The following is a 17,621-nucleotide window of genomic DNA, read 5'->3' as shown; positions in this document are numbered from 1 at the left end:
AGTTGGGTTGCACGTTTGCACGGCAAAACCATCAAATATCCCGAGTATGTATCCACAATAGTGCATGCATACTGACAACCTCTGCTGATTGGCATGGGACCGATATAATCAATCTGCCAAAATTGACCTGGTAATTTTCCTCTTTTTAATGTGCCTCGAACAATTTGGGGTATAGGTCTATGTAATTGGTGTTGGCACACGGGACATTGCAAAATGATTGTTTTCACTATTTCTAAAGGAAGACCAATTCCTCGAGGTTGTGCCCACCTGATAGTAGCCTTTTCTCCAAGGTACCCACATTTCTGATGGGCCCATTTGGCCAAACCCTCCAAATCATCTTCCTGAGCCTCTGCATCCACTGATGAAATCTTGGTGTGTTCGTCTGCAACAGAATTAAACCAACGTTCTAATGAATCTGTGGCACAATGCGCGTCCACATGATATACAGTGACTTCACTTTGTAATAACATTTCTGCAATATCTTGCCATAGTTCTTTTCCCCACAACTCTTTTGAATGAATCTTCCATCCATTCTTTTGCCAAGTTGGCAACCACACTGCCAATCCATACGCCACTGACCATGAATCTGTGTACACACATAACATTGACCAGGGGTCTCTTGTTTCAATGCTTGGTAAACTGCGTAAAGTTCTGCGAACTGACTACTTTTCCCTTTCCCTGTTGTTGTCAACATCTTATTTGTTTTGGGATTATACAACACTGCTTTCCATTACCGCTCAGTTCCCACATATCGCGCTGAACTATGAGTGAACCAAGCATGCTCTGTTTGCTCTACGGTCAAATCGCTGTAAGGGACTCCCCATTTCACGGGAGACTCACGCTTTTCAGACACTTCCGGTGGTATGTAATCTGAGGGCGGTATATTGGCTACTTGCTCATGTAATTTTGCAACTCCACCCTTTCCTGATTTGGCTCTGCCTTGAATATACCATTTCCACTTCATTATGCTGGCTTCTTGAGCATGTCCTATTCGATGCATTTTAGGAGAGCTCAGTACCCATTGCATGATTGGTACTTCTGGTCTCATGAATACATCATGGCCGACCGTCATCTGCTCGGTATCAACAAGAGCCCAATAACACGCAAGCAATTGCTTCTCAAATGGAGTGTATGAGTTACCAGCGTCAGGCAACTTACGACTCCAAAATCCCAATGGCACATGTTTCCTGTCTTGTTTCTGGCATACACTCCAGTTAGCATAATTGTCTTGTACAGACACATTTAATTCCACTTCTCCTTCCTTCAAGGGCCATAAATCAAGCACCTGCTGCACGGTGTCTTTTGCCATCTCAAAGGCTTTTTGCTGCTCTTCCCCCCACTGAAACTCGTATTTCTTTCATGTCACCTTGTAGAGGGGGGCCAATATCTGCCCTAAATGAGGAATGTGCTGTCTCCAGAACCCAAACAGTTCTATAAACTGCTGAGCTTGCTTTTTGTTCATTGGAGTGGTGAATTCAAGTATTTTCTGTCAGGCTTTTGGCACCATTTCTCGATGCCCATGATGCCACTGAATCCCTAGAAATATCACTGTTTCAGCTGGACCTTGAAATTTAGTTGGATTAATCTCCCTCCCTTCCTTGTTCAATCCTTCCATAAGGACATCTAACTGGCTTTGCACACGGTGCTCATCCTTGCCTTGGATCAAAATATCATCAATGTAATGAGAGATTTGTATGTCAGGTTTACACGGTAGCTTGTCTAAGTGCTGTGCCACTAGCCGGTGATAGATCATCGGGCTGTTTATGTACCCCATAGGTAGTCTCGTGAAAGTGTACTGACGTCCAGTCAACGAAAATGCAAACTGTTCTTGACACTCGTCAGCAATTGGCACAGAGAAAAATGCATTAACTAAATCACTGCATACCAAGTCCCCTCAAACTTTTGGACATTTTCAATCAATGTAATAACATCTGGGACTGAGGGCACTGAGGAAGGAGTGTGTTTATTCAACTCCCTGTAATCCACCGTCATCCTCCATGACCCATCTCCCTTTTTAAAAGGCCAGAGAGGATTGTTCCATGAGGTGGTAATAGGGCGTAATACACCCGCCTCCAGGTATTCTTTGATGGTGTCTGAAATTTCCTTGTGCCCCCAGGAATGCGGTATTGTTTCATTGCTACCCACTTGGTTGCCACTGGCACTTGTACTGTGGGCATCTTCAATTTGCCTACGGTAATGGGTGTACAACTTAATGCACTCACTCCAAACTGGTACGTTTCACTGCCAAGTCCCAAGGTTAACCCTTCCAAAATGTCAAAGCCAATTATATATTCAGGTATCGGGACAATCAACACTTGGTATTTCTGCCTATTCAAATTGCCTATTTTCATCTTCACTCTTGTTTGCACTGCGGTGGTCTCCTTATCCCCCTAGACATGTAATAGTAAACTGTTTGCCTTTAATTCGTGTTGGATTACCATAAATCAAAGAGGCCTCCGCCCCGGTGTCTATCAATGCTTGCACCCCTTGTATATTTCCTGGCCCCCAAAAAATCTTAACATCAACATGAGGCTGCCTATCCACTTTTATGCGGGCAGACGCTGCCAGAGCTTGCCTGAAGCCCTAGTCAAACTTCGAATGAGTGTGACTCGACTCCGCCTCTAGCATCGCACTCACCACCTTTCTCAAATCACCATATGTTGGCTGGTATGGGGAAGGTGTCCCCATAGCCCCTTCGTCTTGTTCTTCTGCAGGGGGAGCAGAAGGTGAGGTGTCCCCCTGTGGCGTGGTGACTACTTGTTTCTTAACCTGTTTATAGCGCTCTTTGGCTGCAAGTCCTCGTTTTTTGTATAATTCCTACATTACTCTGGTTTCAATGCCATCAATTTCTTCGTGTGGCACACCATCTTTTAACAAAGCCAAAAACATGTCTTTTCGGGACACTCGGGAGTCTCTGCTATCTTGCCGCCTGCCTTCGGTTCTTCTCTCACTACGCCCCTCTCTCTCCCGTGGCTTGTTATCACTCTTATCCCACTCTCCCAAATCTGCAAGTTGCCGAATGGCATCCGCTACCTCATTTGTAGCCTTGCCCGTCATACCTACGAGCAAAGTCATAATGACACTTTTGTATATGGGTGGCGCATTTCTAATCACCATGTTTCGAGTTGAAACTGAGAGCGGCACGGCTCCCATGTGATCAGGAGCATCTATGTGAATAGCCTCTTTCATAGCATGCTCTCTGACTTTTTGAATTGCTTCTCTCAACGTATACCACTTTGTTTCTTCACTGGGCCAATCTGTGGTAATAGGGTATTTACGGTTACATGCTTGGGCTACCAGGTGCAACAAAGACACCTGCGTATCTTGACCATTTGCATCAGGGGACGGTCCTGCTCTTAAGACCTCCTGTACATTGGTGTCAATGGACAGGAGAAAAAAACGCGGTGAATCCGTTGAATCTAGCAACAATCCTGCAGCACCCCCATCTAGTAATCTCACTATCCATGTCAGTAAAACTTCCCCTGATTTTTGCCTCAAACGGGTAATAATTTCCCCAACCTCCTGTTGTGTGTAATCCTCCAGCGTGGTTAAATCCACCATTCCGCCAGCAGGATTCTGCGGGTGGGGTCTGGCTCGCCGTCTTCTAACGGGCTGAGCCGTCACTGATTTCTGTATTGCCTCTGTTTTGGGATCAGACTCATCTGCGGAACTACTTTCTAAACTGGTCGAATCAAAAATATCACCATCCCACTTATCCGGATCCCAGTCTACGCCAGCGGTAGCGATTACAGTTGCCACCTTTCTTTTGTTGACCTCCCCCGTCTTTTCCTATACTTATACCGGGCTACTCTGACTGCTGCCCTCTCGGCCACAGCCTGATATGTGTCGGCCTTATCTTTAAACAGTTTCATTTTAATCTGCTGCATTAACACAGTCTGCCGTTCTGCAGCTAGCTCTCTTTCTAATCGCATGACCTCATTTTTCATTTCCACCTTCATTTGATGTATTTTCCTATAAGCATGCAAAAGAACCCAACCTCGTCTACCTAATGCTGCACATTCTTTGTCACGTTCTACTGGAACTTGTTGCAAGCATGCCATTACATCAGCCGGATCGGCATCTCCCAATCCTTGATCCCATGTTTCACTTAAACCGGCACCACATGCCCATGCCTGAGCCAACTTATCATATGGACTCTTAGTCCAGCCTGGAATAACAACATCAGAACAGTCACCGCCAGCGGTAACGCTCTTCTTCCTGAACAAGCTACTCATTATCACAAACAAAATAGAACCTCGTTGAATCTATATATTTTCTTCTCTCCACGCTACAATCACTCCCACAGGCACTCACACACTGAAAAAAAAAGGAAAAAAAAAAACTTCACTATTCAAAAACTTCACTTACACGACAACCAAATCCTATCTACGTTTCAACAGATTCTTGAATACTCGGCACAACTCATCACAAGTATCCTGTTCGTGACGCCAAAAATGTATTGCTCTCCCCAAAGTGCACGGAACAAACATAAATCACCAATGCAATTACAGAGCAAATACTTTGAACGTAGACAGACACAATAACTCACATCCACGCATTCTTAGAAGATAATCAGCTCTTATACTGCTATTTATTCAAAGGTCAGAAATACATAGAAATAACTCACAAAAAATAATATGGACATAAATCACAGAAGAAATAAAGAATTCAAAAGGAAATACATCACCGTGAGTGTAACAGAATTCCTCATCTCGCCCAGAAGCAGCTGGAAGACCCCGGGAACAGCCAGGCAGAGAGCACCACAGCTCACAGGAAGGCCGGACGTAAGCATCCTTTTCTGGCTGAAATCTCACCTGACCACCTCCGGGCTTCCGCATAGATACACACTCCACAAAGAGGAGTCAATTCTTGAACCTTCTGGAAATTGCACTTACGCAGTTGAGGAACAGCCGTCGGTTGCCAGCTGGGTCAATCGAGAGCTCCCCCCAAGAAGCGCAATGCCTCCCTTCTCTAAAAACACGCTCCACAGAGATCACTAGCAAACCATAACAAAGTTAGCTTTCCAAGCAGAAATGTCCTTGACCGCATACCAGGTTTGGAAAGCATGTTTTTCTCGGCACCGTGAATCTAACACTCAGCAAAATGTGTGCAGCTTTTCACTGCGGCATGAAGTAAATACCCATCATGGCTCCGAGCACTCCCAGAATACATTGCGCACCAGCGCCATTTTAGATCAAGCATAACAACGAGAACAGGAAGAAGAATGCGTACTCCCCTGACACCCTGAGATAGAGCTAGATGCGATGCCCAGTCAACAGGAGAAATTTTAGGATCTGAAATGCAAAATTACCTGAATCACATGACATCTTGCCTTACTATAATTTCATACCAGCTGAAGCGACGACGAACAGGGTGCAGGGCAGCACGGAACACAGAAGGAGATACTACTACAGACACAACTCAAGGACTTTGTGTACCATCCGTTTTCCCTCGAGATACCCTCCTTGTAAGGAACCATACGAGGAAAATGTGGGACAAGCCAAGATTTAACGGTCCCTTTATAGTGGAGGACTGCACTCCTTCCGCAGTGAAACTACAAGGCAGGAAAGCTTGGATTTTTCTGGGCGACATCAAACCCTACATCGGAGAAGGCCCCCTGCCTGCACCCCAATGCCAGGAGTCTACAAGCAATGGGGAAGAACCACAGCACATGCAGGCGAGATCCATGATGAGGAAGAGGGATGCATGACCAGCCAGACAAAGACAAGGAACTTTTGGCAAATTGTTGCTTAAATTGGACACTTCCTCTAAGTAAAAAAAGGGGATAAGGACATAAACGTAGGACACTCTGTGCATCCTAGTTGCAGGGTGAAGAAGAAAATTGCACATATAAGCCACAACATAGTCTGTTGACTACGAAAGTTGGACTGAGGCACACTTAAGCCTTGATAAGAAAAGAATATGCCGAATTTTGATCGAAGACACATAAATTGGAAAAAAAATACAGTATCCAGACTCATTCCACACCGAGACCCTATTCAAAATCACTTATAGTGTCCCACAGTAGTGACATAATCAAAGATGTGGTAACATAGTTTAATCTAGTGCTAAGATCATAGCCGTCGTTGGTGGGGAGGCTCACCAGTGTCACTGTCTTTCTTCAAGATCATGAAAATGACAATAAGAAGATTGCTTACTGTAATTGCCGAACAATTTCTCTTACTTCCTGAGTACAGTGAGGAGAAACCAAATGTCCCAAGCAAAGAGGGAAGTAAATGAGCTTGTCAACATATTGTTCTTTCACATAATCGAAAACTGTCCAAATCTTGTTGGAAAGACGACAGACACACTCACATTTCTTCGAGATCCAGCGAATACAGAACATTGTGATTTTAGTTGCACTCCATGCAAAAGGAACATACAGACATTGTTTACATTAAGTAGAAAGCATACAATCCTGAACCTCAGCAAGACAGGACTGATGTCCCTGTCGCCAGAATACAGCAGGTTGGCCCACAACGTCCTCTTTCATCTAGTCACTGATTTTCCAGAACTAGTGGGGAGACCAATCGATGTTGACGTCCTCACATTCATCAGAGATCCAGCTAATGTTGCACAGATGGGCATGCTCTTACATGGAATAGTACTGCAAGTGGAACTCTCTAACCATCACCAGAACTATCTGAGGAGATTCTAAAAGCTTTTCACTGAGGGACAGATCGAGGGAGCAGTGCCAAGGATTTTACTTTATTCTATTTGTTGTTATTTTGTCTCTATTTTTCATACTGACCAGGATACAATATGTCTTCAGGACTGAAGCAAATCCGAGGCATGGACTGGGAGCTGACATACTTTGAACATGCACAATAAAAGGACTTGCCGAATTGGTGCTTGATTTGATTTTTCCCATAGTCTAGTAAAATGGTCTGTATCCCGAGACAAGAGACAGTTCACCATTCACAAAAAGACGGACAATTGAGAAACACCTGTAACTCTTAACAAAGGATCCGAAAGACAATATTGTTTAAAGGAGTACAAAAAAATTGACATTTGGCAAATGATCGAGATGGGGATCCAGAGCAGCAACCTAGTCCTCCCGCAGGAGGAGAGACATCCATGTTTCTCTGGAAGTAAATGCTGCCGCCTGACCAACAGGGGCATAATGTATTTGTGTATTATATTCATCATTGTTTTACTGTCATTAACGATCATAACTGCATTTTTTATTGGTGTACAAAGCGTTCCAATTCCAGTGCACCCACCTAATGATGCATGCATGAAGCCATACATAGTCAATCCCGTCCCTAGAAGATCTGATGGTGGAATGAATGAATTCGAAATGGATGTGATTAGCAATGACACACACACACTTGTGGTAACAAACAAAAAGAAAAGCTGGTGACAGGGTCGGCAAAGAGTGAATGAAGAAAGGTTATTGACAACCACACGCATGCAAACACTGAATGCACACACAACAGGCCTAGTGTCAATGATTGCAGAACCACAATCCAAAGCATTAGAGAAGAAGAGACTGTCTGCTATAAGAAACTCCCCAACAGATGAAGTGAAAAGACAGATGGAAGAAGCTGAAGTGCTGAAGAAACAAAGGAAGCTGGAGAATCAACAAACAGAGAAAACATTGCCTAGTATATATGTTCCAGCAAACGGGACAAGTACCAGTTCTACAATACAGCTATGTACCGGACCAATGTCAGGGTGGTTGAAATGGGTATTAGTAACCAGCAGGAAAAAGATGTATGAGGACAGGGAAATAACTGTCAGACTCTTGTTTACTCAAATGGCGCAGATGAGGAAGCCTGCAGCATGGACGAGGATACCTGAGAATCCTCCTGCAAGAAAGAGTCATACAGATGCATTCATGGATGTGGTCATAGTAAATTACATGAAAACCTTAAGAATCATGAGAAGCATGCATGGAGATGACAATGAATTAAATGACTACCTGGACAGCACAGCACATTTGGGAGACAACATTTGTTACCAGCACATGAAGGGAGTTGGATGACAAAGCTCAGAAGGGGAATGCTTTGTTTGTGCACTCCTACCATACAGCATGGGGAAGTCCAAGATCTTCGTAGCTGTAGAAATAGGTGTCCAAACAGCACACTGTTTTTCACACATAGGCATGTGCAAGACCAGAGGCCAGTTCATGGGAAGTGACGCTTCCCTAATATGGGAAACTGAAACAGCCTATCCCGACGAAGATGATTATGTTCAAGACATTAAGACGAGAAACAGAGCTCATACTAGGAATCATGTAATCCAGTACGAGAAGCCTGGAGTTAAAGGATCAGGAATAAGATGGGAAGTGAACCCGAAGCTAAATGTCCAAGGAAAAACTCCAGAAGAGGCTCAAAGTTGGAAGAACAGAGGCCAAATGCAGATTTGGGGAACAGCGCTTTCACCAAACGGATGGGAAAAAGGAGTAGTAATCTGTAGAGCCTGGATGGTCACTGGTCGTTACCAAGGCACCATCAACATCGTACAGAATGGATGCAAGCCGTTATGGCCAAGGCTTGCAAAACTACTGACATAGGTGGAAGACAGAGGAGGACCCATGCAGATAGTGCCACTGGAAAGCCCAAAGTTCTGCTTCAGGAATAATGGCACAAGAAAAATGGGAGAAAATCAGAACTGTGGACGAGTTTTTGATGCTCCAGAGATGGTTCACAGAACTACGGTAATAATGACTAATTATTGGGCGTGTGGATCCAAAGCATATATCAGACTGCCGAGAGACTGGGGAGGTATATGCACAATAGTGAACGTCCACATTCCAGCATTAGTAATCCCAAAAAGTGACCTGATTATTGACAGTTTCCCGAAAGCAGATTCTCACCTGAGGAAGAGGAGATCTGTGGAACTGCTAACTCAGATGAAGAGAGAGAATTACTTCTCTGCCAAATCAGAAGAAGCTTTTCATGCAATCCCATATGAACACAGGCTGTTTAGCCTCACCTCATCAGTGTTCACACCAATTTTCATGCCAAGATTCCAAGTTGGAGCAAATAGTAAATGGTTGCAGATAGCCAGATGGGAGTTACTGCAGACCATCAACACGACAATAAAAGGATTCAATACGATCAAGGAAGAGTTAAGAGCCATCCGACTGATGACTCTCCAGAACAGATATGTCCTTGACATGATCACAGCTATTGATGGAGGAGTCTGTGCTAAAATTGGAGAATCATGTTGCACATTTAAACCTTCTCACGATGAGGAGAATGGAACTTTAACGGAAGCCATAGGTATGCTGACAAACCTGCAGAACCAGATGATCGATGAAACTGACGAAGTTGATGATAACAGCAGGTTTGGATCACTATTCTCATGGTTCCCACAATGGATGGCAGACGCATTCAAGTTCTTGGGAGACCTACTACTAGTGATATTACTAGGATTTTGTGTTATCAAAATAATAATCTCCCAGTGCCAGAAGACAGTGAAAAAAGCCATAGGGATGAAGATCATGATTGATGTCAAGCCAGGATGGAAGGCCACAGACCTGAATGATGAAGAAATAAGAGACTTTGTGAAGTCCAGCATTCACGCACTAGAAGGAACAAAGTTGCTTTATCCCAGGAAGCACCGAAATTTTGTGGGAAGATGGATTTCCTGTAGCCCAAATGGACAATGTCAACTAATGACATGGAACAAAGACGAACATGTAAGGACAGCAGGAAGCCTGAAAGGAGTAATAAAAATATGGACTCCAAAGAGACACTTCTTCAAACCATCATGTATAGATCCAGAAGATGAAGAAGGAATGAACCCAGGTGTTGGAGTGAAAATTAATATAGAAGAGCCAAGAACGATGAATCCGAAGACGGAAGTGAAAGTGGTCAATTAATCGCCCAGTGGGGGGAGTGTAGAGGAGGTCCCAAACAAAACCTGCACTCCAGCCGCCCATTTTGAAGTATCAGGAACATTCACACCGAGATATGTGATGTATGATGAGCAAATAAACTAGCAGAGAGCCGTAGTAGGGCTCTGCCCAGTACCTATCAGAAGAGCAGCACCTATTGAAGTACCGATACCCAGAAAACCATGGATAGTGATTTATCCATTAAGAAAACCCTACCAGCAAATGAAACGAAATGAAGATTGCCTGAGTACAGTTTCGGAAGAAACCAAAAGGTCTTAATGGAAGACGAATGGTAACGTCACGGGGACCCGGACAGATTCACAGGTAGAAGAAATGACGACCCGAGAATGACACAAAGAGATGAAATGCCATGAGTAAGGATATTGTGAACCTAAAATAAAAGAATATGTCCAAATGTAAGAGAATTAAGCTGTAAGCAAAATGAAGATAGTCGACCAGTTTACACCTGTAAATATGCTTGGAACCGCAAGAAGGCTAAGAAAACAGTGCGTCTTGCTATGCTTAAGCAGAATAGTAGTGCGGCAAGCGCCATTATACATAATCTACCTCAAACGAAGCATTTTATTATAAATATATTTCTACTTTGCACAAGAAGCAGAATCAACCCAGGTTACTAAAGGCCAAACGTGAGAAGATTCATATTTAGCAAAACGAGAAGAGACGGCTGAAATGAAACTCAGCAGAGGCAACTCGTGCCAGGGAAGCCAAGGTCATACTAATAAAAGAAGCGAATAGTAGCTACATCTAATTGAAACCAAGAACAGAATATCCTGCATCTGAAAGGTCAAGATAAGAAGACGTATGCAGGTGGCAGGCTAAATAAGAATCAAATACCCAAACTGAGAGAATAGAGACACATTCATGGTGTAGGAATCACATGATTCAAAAAATAAGGGACATCAGGTTTTAAGAGAGGAGGGAGTAACCCTGATACAAATTGTTTACCAATATAGAAAACAGACTCCCCATCTCGTTAGGTTGGGTGAGGAGTTCACTAGACTGTGGGGTATATATGTCACATATAATCACATCAACATTACAGCAATTATAAAGGTGGTGCATTGAGAATTCAACCAAAATGCATTTAAATATTAGCAAAATCTAACATCTTTAATGTACAATTATAAAAAAACAATGTAATAAAACATCATAAAACACATTATAAAACACCCTAAAGTGACAAGTGCAATATTTCTGTGCAAAAATACAAAAAAAATAGGTACACACCTAATAATGATATCAATTTAAATACAATTGTATACAGTACTCTTTTCTGAAAAAGAGCAGAGTTGCAATCAATCAACTTGAAAACCACACAAATAAAAAAGGAAAAGGCAAGGAAAGTAAGGATAGGATACAGAGTACCACAATTCAAAAAGTAACTCTGTAGTTGGTGCATTAGTACTCTAATGCCTTGTTGACAACAGGTGTGGTTTTAGATCCCACTCACAACACTTTGTTTTAGTGTAGAAAACAAACCTACATGTATCGTTCGTACACAAATTAACATGATTACAGGAACTTCTTCAGGGGTATAACATGTCCAAAGCATAGATTGACATTCGGTAGTTGCAAGGGTACCCAGCACTGGGTAAGAAAGTTTCCCGTGAGTCTGTTGATATGTGACAACACTGGTATGTGTCCCGCGTGGAAAGGTTGCCATGAAACTAATTCCACCTGCTCTTCTCTGGTTTGTAGAGAAGTGTGCGTCTAGCCAAACGTAAGTATACAAAACAGAAGAAAGGGACCGAATTATTGATGGTTGCCATTCTAAAAACCCATAATATCAATTATACAGGGTATATTAACGGCGCTTACCGTATCTTAGTCACGCTGAAATGTCCTCAGTGGGCGAGATTAGACACTTCGTTACAGTCACCACTACTCCCTGTAGTCATACATACAACACAAAACACGTCCTGTAGTCTGTCTATTTTACCAGATATACGAAAACACATAGATCTTAAAGCACATCAATAATTAGGGTATGCTTAAAGGATCTTATGCACTTACTGTTAGTTCATTGTGGCTTCAATATCAACAGAAGATGAAAGGTGTAGAGAATGGGATGAAGTATGGCTCGCCTATAGCAAGAAGGAAGAGAGAGGGAGACAAATGCATATGTTCTAGTTAGCGACATGACGAGTCTATATCTGGATGTTGTATAAGGGTATAAATGTTAATAATATCCATCGGATAATCAGACGTCATCTGTTAGCATCGATAATCCCATTACGGATGTAGGATTAGTGTGGTTCTAGATGTTAAACATGACCTTTGAATATTCGGTTGGAACAGTCGGAGGCCCGCGTGGTTTGAGGTAAATAAGCACTCCGTGATTGGTCATTAAGGATCATGTATCAGACGGCAATGTAGTATACTCATGCCATTAGAGATTGGAGTTCTCGTACGTTCTCGTACTCGCGATGGACAGGAAAAAGAAAGAGTAAAGGAAACGAAACGTGTGCGGTCCTATACGTAGCATGACACACCAAGTAATAGGCACATGTGATATTTATATACAAACTCGTACTAACAATAGCACGTCATTAAGATAATTCGTACCTCATGGTTACATATAACCGCAGTGTGAGTTGATTTAATAGCAATTCGTTGTCAGCGAATACGGCCTCAGTCAATTTACCGTAATTCTACAGTCGTATGGGGGACGGGCTGCAGACGCGGATCTGCTATTGTGCAATTGCACTGGTCTGAGTCCCATAGTTACTGGGCTAGACCTATAGCCTGACGTCTATGACTCGCGCTTGCGCAATCAGCTCAATAGGATCATAGAGATAGAAAATGGACTAGTCGAGCCCTATCTTAGTAGGTCGCCATATTGGTTGGAGTACCACTATCGTGAAATGAAAGAATCAGAGAGGAATGTGGTAAGTGCAGTAAAACCGACATGTCAGTAATTCGTAATGACGGTGGAAAGGAAAGTACAACTTACGTACACAAGTAGGTGACAAAGGTATTTAAGAATATTTATTCAGAATTAGTGTCTCGATACTATGTATAAGTAAAAACACTCCATCGAGTAGTGTTTACTTGTGTGTCATGTACAAAGACCCAGATGTGTGACAAGGATACAGTCTTTGTTTCAAAAGGTGAACGTTTGCACGTCATACTGTAGTGATACCCTCAGATCATCATTGAGCAAGCAGAGGTATTGAGTAGAGGATTCAGAATAGTGGGCAGATACAACAAAAGTACCAATGCACTAAGCACAGACCTCAAACATGTGGAGTGCTCTGTTGACTCAACCAAAAATATTCATATTAGGTTATAAACACGCTCCAGTCAATGTTTTCATTTAGGCCCATGAGGTGACTTTTCGTCAAGAAGATCATCTTCGGCTCTTGTATACTGAGCATTTGTTTACTATTACAAGCACTGCCCGAATGACCAATTTTCATCACCACTGTCCACCTTAAATCTTCAGGTTTGTGGCCCACACTTTTAAAGTTTCCACTTAGGGGTGCATTTAGAGTGTTATTTCCTATGCAACTTGTGTTCCCCTATTCTAATCTTTATTTTTCTTTCTGTTTTGCCAATATATAGACTGTCACAAGGGCACCAGATTGCATAGACTACCATTGTGGAGTTGCAATTGCACAGAGATCTTTGTTCCCACAGTTTAGGTAATCCTAAATCAATCTGCTTGGTCCTTTTGGTTTGTGCGCAGCAACTACACTGTCCACACGGACTATGACCAGTGGTTTTAGGGTAAGCCCCATTTTCAGTAATTGTAGTTTGAATCAGTTTGATAAACACATCGTTCCTAGTTGTCAACTCTTTTAGGTTTTTACATCTCTTAAACGCACATTTTGGTTTTGACAGTGGACAATCACCTTCTTCTAAAACATGCCAATTTCTTTTTATGATCTTGATAATTTCATTTGTTAAGGGACTGTACATAGTGACAAACACTAAGTTGTCATATTGTTCTTTTTTCTGTTTATACTCCAACAGAGAATCTCTGTTATTGTTTGAGGGCCTTTTGAAGGATTGTCTAATTATTCTTCTGGGGTAACCTCTGTTAACCAGGTTCGACTGTAGTTGATTAGCTTCAACCACAAAGTCCTCCTTAGTGCTACTGTTCCTCTTCAATCTCAGGAATTGGCCAAATGGCAAATTTTGTCTGGTATGCTTTATGTGAAAACTGGAGTATAAGAGCAAGTATAAGATCAGTGAGTTCAGTATGTTTGTGGTATGGTTTACTTCTAGTACTGCTTCAATTTTGTTAACATAGATAGTAAAATCTAGAAAATTAATTTCACCTTGGCTTTTGGTGTTAGTAAATTTTAAGAATGGATTTTGTGCATTCAGCCATGTCATGAACAATGCATATACATCATCATTACCTGACCATATCATGAAGATATCATCTATAAACCTCTTCCACAGTTTTATGTATTGTCTGTAGGGGTTGGTTTGATTCAGTATCACATTAGTTTCAATTGTTTCTACATAGAAATTGGCCATGGTGCGGGCCACTGCTGTGCCCGTCGCTGTACCATGTATCTGTTTGTAAAATTGTCCATTGAACACAAAGTAGTTTTCACAAAGAGCCATTTCTGTACACCACAGAATAAACGAGTTTGGTGTTCTACCAGTTTGTCTAGAGTTTAACAATTTTTCTTCAATCATATTCAGAGTTTCTGCCTGTGGAATTTTAGTGTACAGTGAGACCACATCCAAACTTACTAGTACATCATTTGTCTCGATCTTGACCCCTTCTACTATTCTGATGACTTCAGTGGTGTCCTGTATAAACGACATCATTTGTTTTATATAGGGACTCAAGTAGCGATCAGCAAATTTAGATTGCGGTTCTAGGAGGGAACTTGTGCCTGAGACTATTGGTCTACCTGGAGGGTTAATGAAAGTTTTATGAATTTTGGGTAGAGTATAAAACTTTGGCACATTTAGTTGAGGAGGCATTAGGTATTCTGCTTCTTGTTTAGAGATCCAGTTTCTGCCTAAGGCTTTTTCTACTTTACAATTGATTAGTGTTTGTAAACTGTCGGTGGGGTCTCCCGGCAGAAGCTCATAGAAGGTAGTATCACTTAGTTGGCGGTCACATTCACTTATGTATTTTTGTCTATCCAGGATCACAATAGCTCCTCCTTTGTCAGCTTTTCTAAGGATGATATCCTGATTCTGTTTCAGTGATTGTATTGCTTCTCGTTCTCTTCTAGAAACATTGTTAAATGTTTGTACTGGGATTTGTTTTTCAAGTACCTCCATCTGCTTCATCACCCTTTTGGCAAACACTATGGATTCCGTAGTATGACTTGTAGTTGAGGGGTTGAATTTGGAGTACCGGCGTAGACCTGTTTCATTCTCTTCCCCCATAAAGGGGTTTTCCATAAAGGACTGTTTTAAGTGTATTTTCCTGAACAGCTGTTCAAGTTCCGTTCTTGTTCTGAATTTGTCATAGCCTTCAGTTGGTACAAAACTGAACCCCTTTTCCAATACTGTCTTCTCCATCTCACTCGGTTGATAGATGGATAGATTGACTAGTAGTGTGTTTTGCTGCGTAGTTGTCTGGGTTTGAAGTGCCAGTTTGCTTGGCCCTGGTCTAAAAAAGGAGACTGAGATCTTGTGTTGCCTCTTCCTTTCATCCTTGAGGGTCTTTGCAGTTGGCCACGTCTTGTATTTGATGATCTTCAACCTCTGTATGTACCTCTGTTAGTGGGATACAGGTCATCTCCATTGTCCTGATTATCATTGCTTGAGTCATGGGAGCTATATGATGTATTGCCGAAACGGACTCTACGGCCTTTAGGAATCACGTGACAAGCCGAGCAAGAAGAAGCGAGGGCTCACACTTACGCTCAGCACCTGACCAAGCAGAGATATCAGAACTTTTCCAGACAGAAGAAGCAGTCTTGAGGCCAACCACAGTGAAATAATTGACACATAAGCTACTAAAGTGATGATTGAGTGTAACCATAATCGGAGGCCGGCCGGGTAACTAAGGGGCACCCCGCACCTGGCCGACCATTCTGCGTGCTGCTAAGCGAAGTGGAAAAGTATGCATGGGGTTGGTGCCAACCCAATCACAATGGACCAAATAATCTAGGGTCCTATAGTTAATAGAACTAATGAGACGTCGTACTTTTAGTGACGTCCACAGTAGTCGTTTTGAAGGAAGGGCTTAGACGCCCACCTGACAGTGTTTACCCAATCCCCTCACTCCGTTACCATATACAGATACAGTACCTATAGTAAAGTTACCTTTTCCTAACCAATCAAATTGCATGTTAACTTTTGAGTGTTACACGTCAATTATGACAAGTTTTGAGTAGAAATGTTACAACTTGTATGAAGTTCGTTGGAGTTTGAAGCGTGAAGGACAATCGCATCACTGCTGATATCCATGACTCTCCATTTTTTGTACTTGTCATTAAACGGACTCCCTTTGCCAAACCATTGAGTTGTCCTTATTGATTGGTGTTGAAGTAATAAATCTGCACCCCCATCCATCTCAAGGGTGCAGCTATCTCATCTTAAAGTACTTCTGAGCAAACCTCGGCTCTATGGGCAGGACAGGGGTTTCGGAGTACAGAAGAAATATACTTTATTTGGTTTTCACCATTAACAGACAAATAGAGAACCGCATTTAAAAATTATTAAAACAGTCATATTAAAAACTGCAAAATTAAAAGGCTTAAAATGTCCTTGCCATACGTTTAAAAGCTACAGCAATAAACCCACATAGATTATTAATAAAACGCAGCTCCACACATGACAGAACAAAATTCATAGCATCGGAGACATACCTGATATGGTTGGCAATAAAATCACTTTTCAGCCAAAGACTCCTCAAATCAGGTAACTTTGGGAAAATAAATAAAAAGTCCTCCTCGGTTCCTCAGTTACCTCTACAAAGCTTGGTGTTATACAACCAAGTCCTACGTTCCCTGCAATGATGTGCCTTTGCACAGGTGAGCGAATAACTTGCAAAGATAAATTCTCATCGTAGCTGTGACGTACCTTCCTCAGGCTTATTTGCGGTGAAACTGCTGTGTTGACAAGTTCTACTGGAACTGAGGAACTGGTACCCGGGACCCCGTGCAGCACCCCTGCAAGTACCCTCTACAAAACTTCCTAGTTGGGAAGGGCAGAAGAAATTAACTAGGTCTCCCAACAACCCAGAAGTCAAGGAACAGACCTGGGCCCTGGTCCTTGATTTAATCTGTTTGTGAGCGACACAGACCTGGACAACGCCTGCCTGTCCCAAGCTCCCTCATGCTGATGCAGATCGGACAGCACCACGTTTTGGAACCAGTTGATCATTTAACTCTGACGCTGAATCACCACCTCAGAAAGTGCATAGAAGCCAGATTCGAGGCAGTTGAGCCCCAAAGACAAGAAGCAAAAGCTGGTTTAGGAGGCATTTTCCTGCTGGTCCTCTATAAAGGACCTTTGGGACTTTCAAACCTTCTTCTTTGCCTTTATAGGACAAATCCTTGAACAATGACATTTGTTTTTAAATCATTTTCCTGCACGTCTCTTCACCAAGTGTGCCCTTTTATTTTCCATGTGTTGATTATCTGTGTTACTTTTAGAGAGGCAGGTCTTTAGTGTTTTTAATAAGCTGTGTGCAGTGTCCATTTTAAGTAAAATTCCTGTTTTCTACCGATTCTTGTTTGGATATTGTTTTAATTTGGTACCACCTTCCTATTGTTTTTGTGCATCAGCTCACACCCCACCGGAAGACTATAGCCTGCCATCGGACATG

The sequence above is a fragment of the Ambystoma mexicanum genome, chromosome 6q, assembly GCF_040938575.1.
Source record: "Ambystoma mexicanum isolate Mex_15411 chromosome 6q, UKY_AmexF1_1, whole genome shotgun sequence".
NCBI lineage: Eukaryota > Metazoa > Chordata > Amphibia > Caudata > Ambystomatidae > Ambystoma > Ambystoma mexicanum.
Note: the sequence above shows the minus strand (reverse complement) of the source record.